Here is an 18131-nt window from a genome sequence, read left to right as displayed (position 1 = left end):
TTCTGTGGTTCCTGAAAGTGGAGCAGAAAATCTAGTGGTCTCTGGAGAGAAGACCATTCTGTGGCATCAAAGGCTTGGACATATTAGAGAGAAGGGCTTTCGAATACTTCATGGCAAAGGTATGGTAGAAGGTAGGAGTAATAGCTCTCTGGACTTTGATTTATGTGAAAATTGTGTATATGGGAAGCAAAATCAAGTGAGTTTCCCCTCTGGTGGTAAGAGGGCAAAATAGATATTAGAGCTTGTGCACAGTGATGTGTTTGGACCTGTGAAGGTTCCATCACTGGGTAAGTCTATGTATTATGTAGCATTTATAGATGACTTCTCAAGGAATACATGGATACATTTCCTTAAGAAGAAATCTGAAGTCTTTGATAGGTTTAAAGAATTTAAGGCTCTGGTGGAAAACCAGACAGAGAAGAAGATAAAGGTGCTGAGGACAGATAACGATGGAGAGTTTTGCAGTAAGGAATTTGAAGAATTCTGTAAGAAGTGTGGTATAGCACGACAGAAGACTACTCCATATACACCTCAGAAAAGTGGAGTTTCAGAAAGAATGAACAAGATGTTGATGGAGAGGGCAAGAAGCATGCTCAGTGGTGCCAAGTTAGGACATGAATTCTGGGCAGAGGCGGTGGAGACAGCATGTTACCTGGTCAACAGATCATCTTCATCAGCGTTAGAGGGTAAGACTCTACAGGAGGTATGGACTGGTAAGAAACCCTCTCTTTCACATCGGAGGGTATTTGGATGTGATGCATATGTCCATGTTCCAAAGGAGAAATGAACCAAGTTGGATATTAAATCTGAAAAGTGCATATTTATTGGGTATAAGGATGGTTTAAAGGGTTATAAGCTTTGGACCCCAGTAACAAGTAAGGTTGTGTACAACCGAGATGTGGTGTTCAGAGAGGTGAAAGATGTTATTAAACATGAAGTCCAACCAAAGGAACCTGAGAAGATAGAGTTTGAGTTAAAGGAGGAAGAATCAGACTCTACAACAGAGGAGGAATCAGAAGATGAAGAGCCACAAACTCTAGGTGTGAGAAGATCTGTTCGAGAAAGAAGGCAACCTGAAAGGTATAGTCCATATATTTTATGTTCAAATTTTGCTTTATATATTACTGATGGTGATCCCAGAATTGTGAAGGAAGCAGTAGATTCAGAGGATGTAAAACTCTAGAAAGAGGCCATGGTTGATGAAATGACATCTTTGCACAAAAATGAGGCTTGGGATCTGGTGGAGTTGCCAGCTGGAAGGAAATCCATTGGCAGAAAATGGGTGTTCAAGAAGAGGACAAATGCAGAAGGAAAGGTGGAGAAATACAAAGCTCGGTTGGTAGAAAAAGGTTATTTCTAGGTGCCGGGGATTGATTTTGGTGATATTTTTTCTCCTATTGCCAAGGTAGCTTCTATTAGATTACTTTTATCTGTTGCTGCTACTTTTGATTTTGAGGTAGAACAGATGGATGTGAAGACATCATTTCTTCACGGGGATATAGAAGAGAAGATCTACATGAAGCAACCTGAAGGCTTTGTGGTGAAGGGTAAGAAAGAATTGGTATGCAAGTTGAAGAAGTCTTTGTATGGGTTAAAACAATCACTAAGGATGTGGTGTCAAAAATTTGATACATTTATACAGGGACTCGGCTTCACCAGAAGCAAAGCAGATCACTGTGTGTATTTTAAATTAATTGGTGATCGTGTTATTTATCTAGTCTTGTATGTGGATGATATGTTGCTAGTTGGAAATGACAATGAAATTATGTAGGATTTGAAGACCCAATTGTCCTCCAAATTTGACATGAAAGATCTTGGTGCTGCAAACCATATTTTTGGCATGGAAATTAAAAGAGATCAGGCAAAGAGGAAGCTCTGGTTAAACTAGAGGAAGTATGTCAAGACAATATTGCATAGGTTTAATATGCAGGATAGTAAACCGGTGAAGGTTCCTATTCTTGTAGGTGTAAAGTTATCTGCTGAACAGTGTCCCAAGACACAAGAAGAGGAAGAGGACATGTCTTGTGTTCCATATGCAAGTGCAATCGGTATCCTGATGTATGTGATGGTCTATACTAGATGAGACATTGCACAAGCAGTGGGAGTATTGAGCAGGTTTATGTCAAAACCAGGGAAGGAGCATTGGACAGCAATGAAGCGGGTTTTCAGGTATTTGCGTGGCACTAGTGATTATGGGTTGTGCTACCAAGAAAGACTAGGATTGGACAGAGTGTTGGATATTCGTGGCTTTGTTGATGCAGATTGGGTTGGAGATCTGGATCAGAGAAGATCTACAAGTGGGTATGTCTTTAACCTATTTGGAGGTGCAGTCAGTTGGATGAGTAAGAAACAATTTGTAGTGGCACTATCAACTATAGAGGTAGAATACATGGCAACCACTCATGCAAGAAAGGAAGCAGTTTGGTTGCAGAGATTGTGTTCAGGTATGGGGTTAGTACATGGATCTACAAGGATAGACTGTGACAACCAAAGTGCAATTTTTTTGGCAAAGAACCCTGCATATCATACAAAGACAAAGCACATTGATGTTCAGTATCAATTTGTGAGGGATATGATAGAATACAAAAAGGTGTTGCTGGTAAAGGTGAACACTTTGAAGAATATTGCAGATGCATTGACAAAATCTGTGAGCTCTGAGAAGTTCTCCTGATGTAGAGAAACAATGGGCGTTTCAAGGCCGGAAAGATGACTAAGGTCTCCTATGGCCCCCTGTGGAAATAAAACAACAAGTGGGAGAATGTTGGGTTGTGTTATATTCTTTCCACGAATTTTTTTTTTGGACCCTATATTAGGTTGGGCAGACCTACTTATGGTTTTTGGTCCATGGTTTTGGACGCAATGGTTTTTGGTCCATGGTATTGGATGCTTCGGCATGTATAAATATGTATTGTAACATTGAAAGGAATATAATGAAAAATCAAGTTGGTAGTCCCGGTTTTGGGATCTAGGGGAAAATCTCTGTGTATATGTGTTTTATGTGTTATGCTCTTGCATTGCTTATTTTCTGTGTTTTTAGAATTCGTATGCTGGTAATTTTTGTACGGGGTTAAAACCTACATGCCTCCAATGCAAATTTTACCAATGTTATCCTACCTCTTCAATACATCCACTTATTGCACCAAAGATATAATGTTTCTCTACCTTTGATAACATCAACCCCCAATTTGATTTTTAGTATCCATTTGGTTGCAAGTAAACCCTATATACTCGATCTCAACCTACAAATCATTTTCCTTGGAAAGCAGTTGGTATTCTTGATCCCTTTTAAACTCCCCACTTATACTAGATCTCTTTAGCCTCCTCACTAACTTCCATAAAGGAAATGGTGGAATTCTCTAGGTTTCTAACCGATGAAAATCCAAGATTTCTTTTATCTTGGTAGCAAGCCTTGTGGATCCATTGCAAAAGAGCATAATGTCATCAACAAATAAAATGCATGTTATAGAAACGATTCCTCCCAATTATAATGCTTTTTGACGCCCCACATTTTTTTTGCTTCTTTCATTTCTTAACTTAATCCTTCTAACACGAATAATAAAAGTAGCGGGGATAGTGAAAGTATTATTAAGGAGACTAAGATAATGTAACTCGTTACCCAATTTACAATATTTAATGTCTTAAATATAACCAAGTTACCCTATTATAATTTTTAAAGGTCCCCTTTCAAAACCATTACAAGTGACTTTTTGACCTTGATTGAATGAAAGATATCTTGTACAACCCCTACAACTTCATGGATCTATCTCCTATCTGAAAACCCAAATTTTTATGAAGATATAGAATTTGATAAAATATTTTCATACTCCAAGCAATTATCTTTGAAATGAGTTTGTAAATGTAGCTTCAAAACGATATAAGTTTGTATTCCTCAAATCAAGAGCGGTTACTTGATTTGGGAATTAAGGATACAAATATTGTATTAAAAACTACTGAATTTGTTCCTAACACTGTAGAGTCTTCTAAGATTCTTAGAAGGTGCTCCTTAAGTAAGTCATAAAATCCTATGAAGAATTCCACTAGGCGCCCATCAAGCTCGAGAATTTAGTATTTTTGAAGGGAGTGCAAAACCCCTAGTATCTCATCTTTTGTCATTGGGATGGGTGTTTCACACACCTTGCAACCTTGTAGTAAATCATGTAATAATTACTGAGTTGCGTTGGGGAATAAATGTTGATTAGTAGCAAGGAATAATTGCTAAGTAGTGACAATAATAACTATTGATTGGTGGTGGTAAATAAATGCAAATATCTAGTGGGAAATGAAGGTTAAACAACATTAGTTGGACAACTAATTATTGATAGTTTCTAGCATGTATAGTTGGAAAACCATAATTTGTTTATGGTTTTTTTATTTTTGTTTCTTGAGTGATATGGTTGGGGGAAAATAAAGTGTAAATTTTAATTCATTATTATGCTAAAAATTCTTTGGAATCCTTATGCTACTACTAAATACTCTTATTAAGAGCATAGAGACTTTGTCATATATTGTAACCATATACTTGAATGCTATATCAAGCATTTTCTAGAGGATTGTAGAGTTTTCCTTCTAGAAGGGTTTTCTTTAGCAAATCATTGTCTAATGGTTGTATTTTTATGTGTTGTTTATTATTGCAACTATTTAATTTCTACATATTCTTCCCCTACTAATTAGTGTAGGAATCATATTCCACACCTCTACTTCCTTTCATTTGATACCAAAGCTTGATCACCTGAGATCCAAGGTGTTAGGACAACTTTTTTTATCTAATCTTGGTTTGAGATGGAGCTTATACAAAAGGAAATTTTATTGCAAGGAAAGGAAGGCACATATAGATTAGAAATGTAAAATTTTAATGGCACTCAATTAGAGGCGTGGAAGCTCATAATGCAACATCTTCTAGTAGATCATGAATCTATGGATTGTAGTATCTAGAACCAAACATGTTGTTATGAAAGACGAATAGTGGGTGGTGTTGGAGAGAAAGGTGAGAAGCCTTATCGGGTTCTATTTGGTCAATTTGGTATTATTAAATGTTTTTGAAGAACAAAATATGGTAACTTTTTGGAAGAAGTAAGGGATTTGTACCAGTCTAAGTCCTTGGTTAATAAAATATCTTTTGTGGAAAGAGTTGTATGATTTAAGAATTTGTGATGGTGATTATGTAGTTGAGGAATTGAACAAATATAATACTATTGTGACTTGCTTTATCTTAGTTGGAGTGAAGATGGATGAGGAGGGTCATTATATGACCCTTTTGTGTTCTTAGTCAAATTCATGTGACAAGCTGGTAATCCCCATTGGTAGCATTGTAAATAGATTGGTGCTTTATGATGTCCTAGTTTTGCTACCCCTAGAGAAGTTGAGTTGTAAAGCTTCTAAATTCTCTAATGAGGCCTTGATTCTTCATGGAAGATAAAAGGAGAAAGGAAAGAAGAGAGAAAAGGGTAGATCCAAATCATGTGGGAGATGTCTTCGATAAAGTATAGGGTAAAATGTTGGAACAACAACAAGGTTATGCATTTAAGAAGAGATTGTAATGAAGAGAAAAAGAAGAAGAATAAGGAAAATAATTATTTTGATGATGAGTCTAAAAAATATTCTTAAAAGGATGGTAGAGATGCCTTTTTTGTAGCATCAATAACCCATGCATGCTAGAGTGCATGGTCTATAAACTATGGAACTTTATGCTATATGACTTCCTATTTGCAATGAATTTTAATGTATGAGAAATATGATGGTGGGATGTGTTGAGGAATTTATCGCAGCTAGATTAGGGTGATTTCTCTTTCCTTTGATAACCTCTTATGATGTTATTTACTTCAAATTTATTAGCTTTTTATTCTCTTGATTATTATAGTGTTATTATCATCAAACAAATTCCAAACTATGAAGATAAATAACACAATTGGACACGAGATATAGGTTGCTAGCCAGGGCCAAAACCTCTCATAGAGAGGAAAACCCACAAGTAATTCTTCTCTTCTTATAGAAAATTCAAATGATGAATTCCAAGACCTAAGACCCAAAACAAAGACCCCTTCAAGATCAATTCAACCTTCCTTTCAATTTACTTTAGCTTCAACAAAGTCAACTCTAGTCAAACTTCTCTAAATCTTCAACTTCGACCCCTGCAACACCTTTTTTGCTTCCTTCTTTAGACCTGCAATTTTCGGCCTCCCTGTGGTAGCTACAACTTTGCACATGTGGGAGTAATATGGAAAAATAGGTCTCCTTCCTTCGCTAGACTTGCTCTCTTCTTCTAGATGATGAGGCTTGCAAACTTGATCCTTTTGTCACCAAACTTCGGCCTCTTAAGATGACTACAATTTTGACTTTGCTGCAATAAATGGTGCCCTAATTCCTTTGCATGTGTGAGAGAATGTAGCCCAAACAAATTCTTCAAAAACTTCGATCTTTCTTCCTTTAGTTCTCTTCTTCTTCATTTGTCCCTTTTAGGTCTCTTTCTTGTCCTTGTGAACAAACTTCTTGGATGATCTTTAAATGAGGTTGAATGCCATGTATACATACACTTTCATGAAGCTCGAACAACTCTAATGAGGCCGATTTAAGCTCTTGTAGGCCGACTTGATCTTGGAGGGGTATATTGACATATTTGACTAAAAAATAATTCTTTTGACTTAATACAATCTTCCCAATAGGGTCTTTTACATATGACAATGAATCTTTTGACTCTTTGACTTTATGACAATTCCTAGAAGCATACAGTGGGTGCTTTGTCCTATAAATAAATTGACCTTGAGCATGAAACCCATACTATAAAATAACAATAATAATTTTTTCTTTTCCCTTCACATCAAATACGAAAATCAAGAGTATATAAGACATTATGAAGACCGAACCTACTTACGTATTTCAACAGGATGGTATACCTTGATGATGAGTCTCCTCTCAACATAATTAGCAATGGTAGAGTCTTTAATAGGTTTCCCGATGGAAACGTAAAAGGGGTTAGTGGAGTTTTACACATTCTAGGTCTGGCACAAAACCTACTATCGTTAAGCAAATTTAATGATGTGGGTGTGTAATATGTTTTCTTCAACAAAGGGTGTAAGATCATCTGAATAGTTATGGTGCTCAATAAGGGTGTTTGAGTGGGTACTTTGTTTCAAATCAATGTGTGCACTATTTATTGTAATAGTTATTCAATTTTTGCAGTAGAGAGACCTCTAGGATATATACCTTCATGATAAGAACCTATATCTACTTATGATGGTCATGCTTTTTGGGTGCCTAAATAAACTCTTACTTTAAAAGTAAGTTGCTTGTAGAGAAGACAATGTTGTGGCACCAAATATTGGGCCATATATAGGTGAGAAGGGCCTATGAGCCTTGAAAAACAAATATTATTGATGTATTGAATGATTGTCCTCTTGAATTTGATTTTTGTGAGCATTGCATATTATGGAAAACATAATTATGTTCATTTTTATTATATTTCTCATAACTATTCTAGGTTGTTGGACTTAATGCATTTGACATATTTGATCTAGTCAAAGTTCCTTCAAATTTTAAGGCTTTTATTATGTGTCATTCGTTGATGCTTATTCTAGAAGGACATGGGTGTAATTTCTTATAACCAAATATGAGGATTTTAGCTAGTTTAAGAATTTTAAAAGGCCCTTTTAGAAAATCAAATGTTATGACGATTAAGGTGTTCAAGACTAATAATGCTTATGAGTTTTATTTTGCAGAGTTTGATAAGTTTTGTAAGGAGAATATGACCAAAATACGTAAAGCAACTCCATATACCCCTCAACAAAATGGATGGACATAATGTTGATAGAGAAAGATAGAAGTATGTTTAGTGGAGCTAGTTTAGAGAAGAAGTTCTAGGTAGAAGCAACTGCTACTGATTTTGGGTTGTGTTATATTCTTTCCACAACTAGCTGCCCTAGTTAATTGGGGGGTTAAAGGGGGGGTAGAGCCCCCCTTTCGTTGCGCAGCGGGGGGGTCATAAGGGGGGCAGGTAGCCCCCCTCTACGGGGTCTGGGGCAGCGCCTCGAGGAAATTTTTTTGGGACCCTATATTAGGTTGGGTGGACCTACCTATGGTTTTGTGCATGGTTTTCGCACATGGTTTTGGACGCGGTGGTTTTCAGTCCATGGTATTGGATGCTTCGACATGTATAAATATGCAATGTAACATTGAAAGGAACATAATGAAAAATCAATCTGGTAGTCCCGGTTTTGGGATCCAGGGGAAAATCTCTGTGTATATGTGTTTTATGTGTTATGCTCTTGCATTGTTTATTTTCTGTGTTTTAGAATTCGTATGCAGGTAACTTCTCTATGAGGTTAAAACCTACATTTGGTATCAAAGTTGTTTTGGCTTCAAGAAGATGCCTTTGTTGCTGAGGGGTTTCGCTAGGGCTTGTGGTAGACTTTGTTCAGTGGGAGATCTACGGAATTGATTTTGGTGGTGAAAGAAGATGGCGAGCAATGGAAAGATAGAGATCAATAAATTTAATGGTCAAATTTTTGAGTTGTGGAAACTCAAGATGGAGGATCTGTTGGTGGATAAAGATTAGTGGATCGCGGTAGATCCGGGTAATAAACCAACAGGAGTGTCCGATGAAGAATGGAAGAAGTTGGATCAAAAGGAAAAGAGCACAATATGATTGTGTGTCTGAGATTCAGTATTGCTAAATGTATCAGGGGAAGCTACGACGAAGGCTTTGTGGGACAAGTTATGGACTTTGTACCAATCTAAGTCTCTGGTGAATAAACAGTTCCTACGGAAAAAACTGTATAACCTGAGGATAAAAGATGGAGACTCAGTGACATAGCATCTGAAGGCATTTAATATTGTGGTAAGTCAGTTATTATCTGTTGATATTAAAATCTCAGATGAAGATAAGTGCATTAGTTTGTTGTGTTCTCGACCAGATTTGTGGGATAGTCTAGTTATTGCAATAGGTAGCAATGCAACTGCCTTGCAGTTTGATGAAATAGTCTCATCCTTGCTGACGAAGGAAATGAGACAGAAAAATATGGAGAGCCAGAATGGTGATTCCTTGTCTGTACAAGGATGGTCCCAGAACAGAAACAAAAATAAGTCATCGAGTGGGAGATCTAAATCTAGAGGAAGATCTAAATCTCCTAGAAAACTTGTAAAGGTGGTTTGCTGGAAATGCGAAAAGGAAGGGCACTGCAAAAGGGATTGTAAATCTAAAGCTCATGACAAAGGAAAGGGATCTGATGATTCTCCTTATGCAGAGACAAAACCCACCTCAGATGAAGGTGGGGATGTGTACTTGGCTTCTTCAAGTACACATGTAGATCATGAGGCATGGTTGATTGACTCAGGCGCATCCTTTCACTTCACTCCCCATAGAGAGTGGTTCTGTGAGTATGAGAAATATGATGGTGGTGATGTCTTCTTGGGGGATGACATGAAGGCTAGAATCATTGGTCTCGGAAAATTAAAGTTGAAGTTGCAAGGTGGAAGGATTAAAACACTTCTGGGTGTTATGCATATTCCCGCATTAGCTAGAAATCTGATTTTTGTAAGCACGCTGGATGATGCAAGTGTAAAGATAGTGTTCGAGAAAGATACCTGCAAGATGGTTCGGGGAGCACTAGTATTGATGCGGGGATTTCAGATTGGAACTCTATACAAGCTGCAAGGTAGCACTGTTATTGATGGGTGCAACAATTCTGTGGTTCCTGAAAGTGGAACAGAAAATCTAGTGGTCTCTGGAGAAAAGACCATGCTATGGCATCAAAGGCTTGGACATATTGGAGAGAAGGGCCTTCGAATACTTCATGGTAAAGGTATGGTAGAAGGTATGAATAATAGCTCTCTGGATTTTAATTTCTGTGAAAATTGTGTATATGTGAAGCAGAATCGGGTGAGTTTCCCCTTTGGTGGTAAGATGGTGAAACATATATTAGAGCTTTTGCACAGTAGTGTGTTTGGACCTGTGAAGGTTCCATCATTGGGTAAGTCTATGTACTATGTATCATTTATAGATGACTTCTCAAGGAATACATGGATATATTTCCTCAAGAAGAAATCTGAAGTCTTTGACAGGTTTAAAGAATTTAAGGCTTTGGTGGAAAACCAGATAGAGAAGAAGATAAAGGTGTTGAGGACAGATAATGGTGGAGAGTTTTGCAGCAAGGAATTTGAAGAATTCTGTAAGAAGTGTGGTATAGCACGACAGAAGACTACTCCATACACACCTGAGAAAAATGGAGTTGCAGAAAGAATTAACAAGACGTTGATGGAAAGGGCAAGAAGCATGCCTAGTGGTGTCGGGTTAGGACAAGAATTTTGGGCAGAGGCGGTGGAGACAACATGTTACCTGGTCAACAGATCACCTTTATCAGTGTTCGAGGATAAGACTCCACAAGAGGTATGGACTGGTAAGAAACCCTCTCTTTCACATATGAGGGTATTTGGATGTGATGCATATGTACATGTTCCAAAGGAGAAAAGAACCAAGTTTGATAGTAAATCTGAAAAGTGCATCTTTATTGGGTATAAGAATGGTTTAAAAGGTTATAAGATTTGGAACCCAGTAACAAGTAAGGTTGTGTACAACCGAGATGTGGTGTTTAGAGAGATTAAAGATGTTATTAAACATGAATTCCAACCAAAGGAAACTGAGAAGATAGAGTTTGAGCTTAAGGAGGAAGAATCAGATTCTACAACGAAGAGGAATCAGAAGATGAAGAGCCACAAACTCCAGTTGTGAGAAGATACGTTCGAGAAAGAAGGTAGCCAGAAAGGTATAGTCCATCTGCTTTCTGTTCAAATTTTCTTTATCTATTACTGATGATGATCCCAGAACTGTGAAGGAAGCAGTAGATTCAGAGGATGGGAAACTCTAGAAAGAGGCCATGGCTGATGAAATGGCATCTTTTCACAAAAATGAGGCTTGGGATCTGGTGGAGTTTCCAGCTAGAAGGAAACCCATTGGAAGAAAATGGGTGTTCAAGAAGAAGACAAATGCAGAAGGAAAGGTGGAGAAATACAAAGCTTGGTTGGTAGAAAAGGTTATCCCCAGGTGCCAGGAATTGATTTTGGTGATATTTTTTCTACTGTTGCCAAGTTAGCTTCTATTAGATTACTTTTATCTGTTGTTGCTGCTTTTGATTTTGAGGTAGAACATATGGATGTGAAGAGAAAATTTCTTCATGAGGATTTGGAAGAGGAGATCTACATGAAGCAACCTGAAGGCTTTGCGGTGAAGGGTAAGAAAGAACTAGTATGCAAGTTAGAGAAGTCTCTGTATGGGTTAAAACAGTCACGATGTGGTATTATAATTTTGATACATTTATATGGGGACTTGGCTTCATCGGAAGCAAAGAAAATCAACGTGTGTATTTTAAATTAATTGGTGACTGTGTTATTTATCTAGTCTTGTATGTGGATGATATGTTGCTAGTTGGAAATGACAAAGAAATTATCCAGGATTTGAAGACCCAGTTATCCTCCAAATTCGACATGAAAGATCTTGGTGCTACAAGCTATATTTTTGGAATGGAAATTAAAAGAGATCGAGCAAAGAGGAAGCTCTGGTTAAAGTAGAGGAAGTAAGTCGATACAATATTGCATAGGTTTAATATGCAATATAGTAAACCGATGAAGGTTCCTATTCCTGTTGGTGTAAATTTATCTGCTGAACAGTGTCCCAAGACACAAGAAGAGGAAGAGGACATGTCCCGTGTTCCATATGCAAGTGCAGGTTGTATCTTGATGTATGCGATGGTCTGTACTAGACTAGACATTGCACAAGCAATGGGAGTATTGAGCAGGTTTATGCCAAAACCAGGGAAGGAGCACTGGACAATAGTGAAGCGGGTTTTCAGGTATTTGAGTGGCACTAGTGATTATGGTTTGTGCTACTAAGGAAGACCAGGATTGGACAAAGTTTTGGATATTCGTGGCTTTGTTGATGTAGACTGGGCTGGAGATCTGGATCAGAGAAAATCTACAAGTGGGTATGTGTTTAACCTATTTGGAGATGCAGTCAGTTGGATGAGTAAGAAACAATCTGTAATGGTAGTATCAACTACAGAGGCAGAATACATGGCAGCCACTCATGCAAGCAAGGAAGCAGTTTGGTTGAAGAGATTGTGTTCAAGTATGGGTTAGTACAGGGAGCTATAAAGATAGACTGTTACAACCAAAGTGCAATTTTCTTGGCAAACAACCTTGCTTTCCATCCAAAGACAAAGCACATTGATGTTCAGTATCACTTTGCAAGGGATATGATAGAAGACAAAAAGGTCTTGCTGGTAAAGGTGGACACTTTGAAGAATATTGCAGATGCATTGACAAAATATGTGAGCTCTGAGAAGTTCTCTTGGGTAGAGAAACACTGGGCGTTGCAGGGCTGGATAAATGGCTAAGCTCTCTTATGGTTCCCTGTGGAAAGAAAACAACAAGTGGGAGAATGTTGGGTTGTGTTATATTCTTTCCACAACTAACTCCCCTAGTTAACTGAGGGGTTAGAGCCCCCCCTTCGTTGCACCAATTGCGTAGCTGGGGGGTCATAGGGGGTTTGAGGGGGGCGGGTAGACCCCCTCTACGGGGTCCAGGGCAGCACCCCAAGTAAGTTTTTTTGGGACCCTATATTAGTTTGGGCGGACCTACCTATGGTTTTCTGCATGGTTTTCGCACATGGTTTTGGACACGATGGTTTTTGGTCCATGGTATTGGATGCTTTGGCATGTATATATATGTATTGTAACATTGAAAGGAAAATAATGAAAAATCAATCTGGTAGTCCCGGTTTTGGGATCCAGGGGAAAATCTCTGTGTATATGTGTTTAATGTGTTATGCTTTTACATTGTTTATTTTCTGTGTTTTAGAATTCGTATGCAGGTAATTTCTGTACGGGGTTAAAACCTACAACTGCATGTTCCTTGATTTAATAAGTTTCCCACATTAGCTCTTATGGATAAGACCCATATATAGGTCTAGATGAGCAAGAGTCCCTCACTTTAACATATTCATTTTTTTGGTTGTGAGTCATATGCTCATGTGCCTAAGGAGAAGTGGTTGAAGTTGGATACCAAGGCTGTGAAATATATCTTCATCGACTATGGCATTGGGGTGAAAGGGTACACAATTTAGGATTTAATTGATGGAAAACTATTGTATGGCAAGAATGTTATTTTTTAGAGAAGTTGAGCCTTCTCCCAAAATCGAGTAGCTAGAAGAGCACGAGAAGAAATTAATAGTTCAACTATCACCCAAAACTAAGAATGTGTAACCATAAAAGTTCATGATGGACTTGATGAGGAGGAGGGTTCATAGAGTGTGACGGATGAGGAAAAAACTCCACCTCAAACCTTAAGGAAGTCCACTTAGCAAAGAAGGAAACCAAGCAAGCATAATTATAATTTATCTCATTTCAAATGTATATTTTATTTGTTTACTAACACCAATGAGTAGACAATTGTGAAAGAGGCAATGGAGATTGAAATTAAGGAGTCTTAGAGATTACCCATGGATGAGAAAATGGTCACACTTAGAAATAATGATAGATGGGATTTGGTACCATTTCCTAATGGAGATAAACCGCTGGATGTAAATGGGTGTTCAAAAAGAATATCAATTTAGATAGCAACCATGAAAAACATAAGGCACAATAGGTTGTGAAAAGATAATCTTAGGTTGAGGGCATAGACTTTGGTAAGATATTTCCACAATTGCCAGGTTAATACATATTAGGTTCCTATTATTTGTAGCAACAACTTTTTATTTAAAGGTATAACATATATGGATGTGAGAACAACATTCCTATGTAATGACTTCAAGGAGGAGATCCATATTGTTGGTTTTTTCAAGGTATTCTAATCTAACAATGATTTCTTATGATTTATTATATTAATATTTCTAGTAATCACATTCATCATAAAGAAATTACACATAAGATATAAATAGTAGAAACAAAATGGCAGCCCCAAGGGTTAGCTCAAATGGTCTAGTCCCCGTTGTTAAGTACCCGCCGATCGGGTGGTTACAGGGTCAATTCTCCTCGATGCCCTTGGGGTTAGGTCCTTCTAGTCTGGCCAACGGGCTTTAAAAGATTCCCTTCGAGGTTGGTCTTTCCAGATTTTCCGTGGATGTAGCGGCCACCCGTGAACCACCAGTAAAAAAATCCCCAAGGGTTAGCTCAACTGGTCGGGTCCCTGTTGTTAAGTGCCTTGCCGATCGAGAGGTCATATAGTCAATTCTCCTCGACGCCCTTGGGGTCAGGCCCTGCTAGTCTAGCCGACGGGCTTTAAAAGCTTCCCTTTGGGGTTGATCTGCCCAGATTTTCCCATGGATGTAACAGTCGTCCATGAACCACAACGTAAAAAACAAAATTAGAAACAAAATGTCAGTAGGATCATAAAGAGAAAACCAAACAAGAGACACACAAATTTTATGTTAGTTTTTGTAGCATCGAATGGTGTTCTAATCTCAAAGTTTGTGGAGTGGCTAAAACACATGAGTTCTCCAAAACTCGGATATAATTTTTGGAAATTCCACATAGAGATTGCTCAATTAAATTAATTGACCATCATTTAAATTTTTCCTATCTAACTTAGGTAAACTGGTTTATCAATAGTAATTACTTGAGAAATGTGATAATTCTCTAGAAAATAACATGGATATACTTGGAGGTGGTCTTAGCCATCAATTAAGTTTTAATCTTGGTTGTTGAAGTCTCAACTTGATATGATAAGAGGAGGTTGATATGTAGATGGAGAAACACAAAGAGTGAGAGCCAATAGTGTGAGTTCCTTGGGAGGTCGAGCTATCCAACTTCAGAGGTCGAGAAGAGGAAGATAGTTCAAACTAGAAGGCATGCAGAGGGGAAGATACAAATATTCTAGAGGAGGATTCCAGTTCCATAGAGTCAGGTGAGGAAGCCGAGTTATTTCTCTAAAGGCTTCACAGGGGTTGTGCAAAATCCTCAATAGAGGAAGTTCGATTCAGCAGAGGGAGAGGTTGATTCAATTTTGGGTGGCTAGAAAAATTCCCAATAGGCCAATTGAGTCACTTCTGAGACAGGCAGGACGTATGATTCAGAGGGAGTTTTGAGTTGAGCGTATAATGGGTTGTGTAGGGCCTGCATAGGGGTGAACGCAGTTCATTCTAGGAGTCAATTTTTGAGGGCAGATTGAGTCGAGATTGCTTGAGGAGGAGGGTAAATTCCATCAGATATTTTTGCCAGTATTTCTCTCAGATAGAAACACCAGTTTGGCATCATTTGAATGTACTCAACATTTCACAGCTGCATAATAATAAAAAACCTTAGTTGCTACAAAGATTTTCCCACATTGGGTTTTTCCAAGGATAATTGTCCAAAAATAATTGTGTTATTTTTATGTGTATGTACTAGCATATTTCTTAGTTTCCAACATTTTATTTTCCGCAAATTTTTTATGGTAAAAATTGTAGTTGTGATTTTATTCATTGTTTGTCGTAGCAAATAAAGTGCATAATTAAATTTATAGTTAGAAAAATAATTTCTAGTTGCTACAATAGAGTTAATTTTTTCATATGGTATCATAACATATTTGATAGATAAGAGGCTCAAAGTCAAAGAAGGGAAAATTTCATTGTTCAGAGGGAGAAAGAGGATGAATTTTCCAGGGGTTACGTAGTGCATAGCCAAGCAGTGCAAATTGTTGGACAAGGGTTTGATTTTCTAGTTGCAGGTGGTAGGAACGGATGATTTTTTTGGGAAGTGATTCCAACAAGTAGAGGTGAGAAACACAGTATTTTCGCAGAGAATATTTCTTGACATAGACTAGGTGTAGTAGGCTTTGTAGCAGTTTGCAATAGCAAAATCAACATCAGGTGGAAGAGAAATTGCACACACAAAGGGAGATTTCTCTCAGAGGGTTTCTAGCTCATAAATCCGAAATTTCCTGTTGCAACAGACATATTTTCTCACTCCAGGAGGGTGTGTGAGTAGTTGTGCTAGCATCCAAGCAGGTGAAAGAGGGAGATTTCTGTATCCCTTCACGTTTTTGCAAAGATGGCTTCAACAAGACTCCAAGATCAGGACAAATTAGAGGGTGCATCAAACTATTGTATCTTGAAGGCCATGATGTCCTTCTTGCTAGACGAGTATGGTCTGAAGAAATACGTAGAAAGAGTTGTCGAAGTACCTACAGATGCAGACCAACTATTAATTACAATAAGGAGATGGTTAGGGAAAAGTGGTTGATTCTTGATGGTGTTCGAGATCATATTGTTTCACATGTTGTAGCCAAGAATATGGCCATTGAAATGTGGGATGCCATTGCACCACTATATCAGAATCATTTCGAGTAGCGAAAGATGTTTCTGAAGGAGAAGCTGAGAAATGTTGGAATGCATAAGGGTGAAGGCATTGCCCCCTTTCTCACCAAAATTTAGCATATCCGGGATGATCTTGTGGTTGTAGGAGAAGCGCCTTAAACTACAGAGCTTATGCATTTGGCCCTCAACAGTGTCACCGAGGAATGGGAGACCTTCATCAAGGGAATTTTGGGACGAGATCAGTTACATGGGTGGGACCAGATGTGGGCAGATCTTTAGAAAGATGATATGAAACAAATTTACGGATCAAACAAGAATCGTGGACTCAAAACGAGAACTCTAGCCAAAAAACCCAAAAGAACATGAAAAAACAATGGGAAAACGCGATTGTTGATGTTGCATCAACACTTTTTTTAGGAGTAAATTTTCAACATTTATTAAAAATGATAGTAAAAACCATTTATTTATTTATTTATTTTTTACTTTTTTATGCAAAAAATAGCCTAAAAACGAAAAGTGTTGATGCTGCATCAACCATTTTTTTCGGGGTAAATTTTCAACATTTTTTAGCAATGGTGTTAAAGATAAAATATTATTACTTTGAAAAACCTTAAAATTCCAGCGATTTTAAGGCATGACATTAAAGCTAAATATCACGTCTCTGAAAAGCCTTAAAATTCCAACAATTTTCAGCCATGGTGTTAAAGATAAAATACTTATAACTATTTTCAACCATAGCATTAAAGATAAAATATCATGACTCAGAAAAACCTTAAAATTTTGACAATTTTTCAACCATGGAATTAAAACCAAATATCATGACTACATAAAACCTTAAGTTTTCAACATATTTCAACCATGACATTATGGAAACATTATATGACTAAAAAAACTTTAAAAATGAACACCTGAATGAAAGAGTCATTATACCAAGAGTAATTTCTTTTTTAAAGGCTAAAAGTATAACTCTTTTCAAATCTTAGTTTAAGACAACTTATCCCATTGCAACAAAAACCTAAAAAAATCAATGATCAAAACGAAGTATCCCCTTTTAATGAGGCATTGAAATTGTAACATTTTTTTTTTAACTATTGTATATCAAATGATAATAATAAATAATATCATGGCAATATCATTGTATGGTTTAGACATTGAACATTAATTTCTAATATTTTCTACTTCTAATCAAAATATCAATACTAGTAGATTGAATGGAACATAAATTATTTCTCTAAGTTATTGTTGCATTGTGGATATTTTAAACAAATGAATTCTTCATAATTAAAACATATAATCCAAAAAACATAGAAATGACTCATAACTTCATGTAAGATCATATGGAAGTTAAAATATTTATTTCAAGTTACCATGCAAACATCATTTACATAAAATGTCTTAGAAAATTATTCAAAATCACTCATAGGTTCTAGCACACCATCAAAATATACAACATCTTCATATGAATGATTGGATGCAGATGAAGATGACCCATATTATTCTCTTTCATCAACTAGTGCCCCATCTGAGTCAACATGCATGCCCACCATTTCAGGTTTCAAAAGTCTTCTAGATCTATGACTGGGTTTAACAGACTCCCATCTTAACACTGTTTCTTCTGGTAGCAACCTCTTTAGAATCTCTATTGTCCTGAAGTGAAGAGTTCTTCTCTTTGTTAAATTGAATTCATAAACAAGTATGTCAACATCCTCCAATTTTAAGAGGTCTTTGCAATGATGATTTATATTTGTACAATTTATTTTTCTCTTTTTGCCAATTTTTTTAATCAACTACCATCTCTAGCTTGTACACACCATTGAATGGGTGAATATTTGTGGCATACCAATGTACTTCAACA

This window comes from Pinus tabuliformis, chromosome 7, assembly GCF_031772625.1.
Source record: "Pinus tabuliformis cultivar Carrire ecotype Pingquan chromosome 7, CPIR1, whole genome shotgun sequence".
NCBI classification, from domain to species: domain Eukaryota; kingdom Viridiplantae; phylum Streptophyta; class Pinopsida; order Pinales; family Pinaceae; genus Pinus; species Pinus tabuliformis.
Note: the sequence above shows the minus strand (reverse complement) of the source record.